At 57.5% G+C, this 4602-nt stretch overlaps 1 long non-coding RNA gene across 1 annotated transcript; it reads left to right on the top strand.

The window, feature by feature from the left end:
* Window positions 1-2822: 2822 nt before the first annotated feature.
* Window positions 2823-4602, top strand: LOC135295589 (uncharacterized). Its single transcript, XR_010357713.1, has 2 exons — window positions 2823-2916; window positions 3657-4602. It is a non-coding gene; the product is annotated as an uncharacterized LOC135295589 (long non-coding RNA).

The following is a 4602-nucleotide window of genomic DNA, read 5'->3' as shown; positions in this document are numbered from 1 at the left end:
CACATTGCTGTCCCTAGCAGCTTCAGAATCAGGCAGGAATACAGGACTTGCTTTGCCATAGATCAGGGCTGCTCAGAAGCTTTGTCTGAATTGTGAGGCAGGTGGGGAAATGAGGCCTGATAGCTGGAAACAAATTCACACACAAAGCCTAAAATATTTCTGTGGAAAGAGAGAAGGTCAAACGCAAAAGCTGGGGCTTTTCATAACGTGGTTGGCCTGTTAGCAATGTCACCAGTGTAAATCAATCCATTTAAAAACAGTCTTATCACACCTCCATAAACGGCTAATGTGGACATGTTCAAAGCCTCACCTAAGACAGAACATTTTGAAGTGGTATAATTAAATCTGGTGTATTCTTAAAGGATGAGGCACCTGTTCTCTGAGAGTGCAATCAAACTGAGAGCCTGCAGGCTGGCATGGCTCGCTGCCCGGGACGCCGATGCCGTTCCTGTGCCCGCTTGCAGCTCACAGACGCTGGGTGGCAACTCTCGCTCCTGCAGAAACGCGGCTCCTGCTCCCGGGGCAGCAGCCGGGCTGCAGCACTCACCCTGTCTGCCTGTGAGAGGTGCAAGACGGGAAAGGCTGCACGCACAGGACCTGACATGGTGGCTGAGGAGAACAGGAGAGAGGAGGAAATGGCTGCTGGCACGGCAGGCAGGCCCTGACAAGTGGGACGCTCCAGCAGGGTCTGTACACGGCCACTGCAGTCAGAACGGCCCTCCTCCTGCAGCTGCTGTGCCATGAAAAGCTGGACTTCCCACTGCAGCAGGCACTGAGCAGGCACATCTGCTCTGTTGCCAGAGCCAAGAAAGGAGCAACATCTACTGCAGGAGCCAGGGGACAGGAGCACCCAAATGTGACGGATTTCCACTAAGCAAGTGTGTGCCCAAACCACAGATTTATCCAATTAAAAGCCAGGCTTGGAGCAGTTTAAGTTTGTCCTCTGCATTAGGCATTCCTGATGTTTTACTAAACAGATGTAAAGTTGCTTTAAACATCACGTGCAAATGGTGTGGTATGGACTATACACTGCAAACTGGAGCTCTTTGTTAACTCAAACTGGCATGACCTCACTTGGCCCTTCAGCTACTCTCCAGGTAAAAAAAGAAGGCAAAACCAGGTATATTCCCAAGGAGGCAGGCTGGAGACCAGCTTAATAGGTGCCCAAGAGCACAGAAACCTCCAAAAAAGCGAGTGGGAAGAATTGTCAGAAGGACTCAGGGCTTCCATTCTCTGAGTCCAGAGCTCCCTCTCCAAGACACTGGAGTGCTGCGTGTGTCTGCTCGCTTGTTTCTCACAGATGCCAGAGGATCATCTGCAAACAAAACGTACGACAGGCAGAATAAAACGGGCAGCAATTTGCAGACTCCATCCTCGACCGCCTGACGCTCCCCTGCAGTCGCTCTCCCTGTAAAACAGATCCGCCACAGGGGGACTCCCTGTAAAACACGGAGTTTGCAAAGGGGGCTCCTGCGTTTGCTGCCGGAAAGCCAACAGACAAAGGGACCACACCTCAGCGGCGGCACCGGTGGGCACGCAGCCACGGGCGTGCTCCTGGCAGACCCCTTCTCTGGTTTCACCGGGACGAGGCCCCACGGAGCACCTTCCCCCATGGAAGCAGCAGCAGCAGCCGTGGGTTCCTCACAGGGAAAAGAGAACGCTTCCTGCCTTTCCTTGCAGCAGCATCCGAACTTGCCGCTGTTGCTGCTCTAAGACCTCATTCCTTGGAATGTTCTGCCAGGAGCTGATTGAAGGGATGCAGGCATCTTTACTGCATCCCATCCAACGAGGAAACACCTCGCTCTCTTGTCACCGTGCATTACTATTTCCCAGCCCACCTTTTAATTCACAAAGTCTGTAATTTGTAGCTTCCGCTCAGAGCGTGGGGAATTACACTTTTTTGGTTCTTTTCTGCGTATCAGCCTTTTACATGTCACTATTTCAGCTTCTGGGGCTCACACTTCCTTTTCTTCTCTCAGCTGTCAGGACACATGTGCTGGCTTTAACAAGAAATAAACGTTGCAAGTGCCGAGCTGCCCTTGTAACTGCAGGTAGTGAAAGAGCCCAGGAGAACGGAGCAGCTCCGAAACACTCCCTGCAGCCCCTAACACTAAATCCAGTTGGGGCACAAAAGCAGGGATGGGGGCTGAAAGCAAAACCCAGACAGTGGTAAGAACTGCCTTCAGAAGTACAACAAACACACTCAATATGAGCCGATGGCAAGATGTGGAGTTATCTTCCCTACCAGACCTGTGATAATGCGGATGTGGATGGATAGCGAGCCGACCCCAACGCAGCACACAATGGCCGCGGGCAAGGAGCGGGAGGCCTTTCCAAGGGCAGCACAGCACCTGGCAAACTAGGTCAGGGCTCAGTGGTCACAAAGGCCATGCCAGCGCTGCCCCGGGCCCCCGGCAGCAGGGGCTCCGTCCGAACCAGTGTGCCACGGGCGTCATGGCACAGCACGGCATGGCACGGCACTCGCTCCAGCTTTGTGCTTTCCTGCTGACGCCATGGTGGCCGGGCCGGCGGGCAGCGCCCGGGCTGGGGGCGGACAGCGAGGGCTGAAGGCACCGCGGCGAGGGGCCCAGCACGGGCTGGGGCAGCCAGGACAAGGCTCTGGGAAGGTGCGTGGCCAAGGCGGCTGCCGGGCTGCCAGGTGAGGGGGAAGCCAAAGAGGAGCACAGCGGCCAGGCCGGGGCAGACACGAGGGCAGGCGCAGGGGGCCGGGCCGGGCCGGGCCGAGCCGGGCCGGGCCGGGCCGGGCCGGGTTTGCCCCGCGGGGTCCGGCCTCAGCCGCGGCTGCACGGGCTGGCGGGCGGCGAGTATTATGGGATGGCCGGCCCTGCTGAGGGGGGAAGGGCGGGCCGCGGCTATTATGGGATGGCGAGGCCGCCCGCGAGCGGAGGGGGGCAGGTGGGTGGCAGGGCTATTATGGGATGGCGGGCGCTCGTGCCGCCGGGGGGGGGCACTGTGGGATGAGGGGGATGCCCCACGAGGAGCGGGGGGGGGAGCGGGCGGCTATTATGGGATGGCAGGGCCCGCCGCAGCCCGGAGTATTATGGGATGGCACCATTCCCAGCGCGGTGTGGCCGGGCCGCTGTTGTGGGATGGCGCTACCTTACGGCGGGGCTGCCTCCCTGGGAAGGGCTGCGGGATGCGGCAGGAAGGAGGAGGGGGCGCCGCGGGGAGGCTGCAGCCCCAGCCAGGCTTCCTGGCGGTGCCCGCCGGGACCTCCCCGCGGTGCCCCCGTCCGGCCCCCCCTGCCCTCCAATAAAGCCGGCAGGGTATTATGGGATGGCGCGGGGGTGGGGGGGCGGTTGCCATGGCGTGTTTCCCGTGGGTGGCTATTATGGGATGGAGTCGCCTTTGTGGACTATTATGGGATGCGGGGTGGGGCCGGCGCCCCCCGGGGCAGCGCGGCGGGAGGAGGGGAGCGCGGGATGAGCCGGGCACCGGGCCGGCTCCTGGCCGCCAGCCGCACCTGGGCCCCTCGGGAACCCGCGGCCGGGCCCCCAGCATGGCGAGCCTGCGGGCTCCTGCTGGCCCCCGCAAGGAAATCCTCACCCGCTTCGCTGAGGGAGGGAACAAGCCCGCAGCCTGCGGAGCATCTCAGCATCTCATTTGTACATTAGCCCAAATCGTATCGTTCTTAGGCAGAAAGTTGCCGTCTAAGTGCAAGCGTCACAAGGCTCCGACTTACATAAGTTCAAGGGACGTGCACAAGTGTGAGAACAGCACCCAAGGATGGCACAAAGCGAGACATGTCCCTGCCCGGTGCGTCCCAGAGCGTGTGTGATCCTTGCCTTCTGCACCGGGGCACAGCCCCAGAGTCCCTGGTGTGGTTCTCACTCCAGACCTGTGTGCCAGTGGCAGCTTTGCCCGCTTTGGAGCCCATGGTGACCCAGCAGGTATCACCATCGGGATCCATGGAGATTTGACTCCCCTCCTCTCCAGCCAGCCCGAGTCCATCAGCTCTGCTCAGCAGCAGTGTTCTCGCCCAGCCAAATGGGGAATGCAACCTCCAGGCTAATTAGCAGCGTTCCCTGGAGCGCAGTTGTTGCTGGGTGCAGCGCTGGAAGCACCTCTCCCAGATCCAGCTGGAGGTAGGAGATGAAGGAGAGTTCTGTCCCAGCCTGTTTTTTCAGTGTTTCTGCTAAATGAGCTCAAGAGATGTGAGTCGGTGTTAGTGATTTTTTTGCCAGCACGCACCAGCTTTGATACAGGAGGCAAAAATAGGTATGGCAGAACTGCAGTCCAGGCAGCTCAAACCAGTGGGGTGTTGATGCAGCCCCTTTGAGACCACTGGCTCCTTCCCTGGCTGGATCCAGCTATTTGTTTCATGAAGAGGGGAGGGGATCAGGACATCTCTAAGGCACTTTAGGGAAATAAGAACCTAAATATGGTAACTAGTAAGCATTCTTAACTTTTGTGTGTTGCTTGCAGCTTTTGTTATTCATTATATACATATTTCTATGTTAAAAAACTGGTGTCAAAGTCAAATTTTTATAATTGCAAAATAGCATTTGTTTTTTACGCCTTACTAAGTGCCTCCATCTTCAAGAAAAAAAAAAAAGTGAAAATAAACATGGAAAATTCGAA

This window comes from Passer domesticus, chromosome 2, assembly GCF_036417665.1.
Source record: "Passer domesticus isolate bPasDom1 chromosome 2, bPasDom1.hap1, whole genome shotgun sequence".
NCBI classification, from domain to species: domain Eukaryota; kingdom Metazoa; phylum Chordata; class Aves; order Passeriformes; family Passeridae; genus Passer; species Passer domesticus.
The sequence above is the reverse complement of the archived record's forward strand: the minus strand, read 5'-3'. Positions and strand labels throughout refer to the sequence as shown.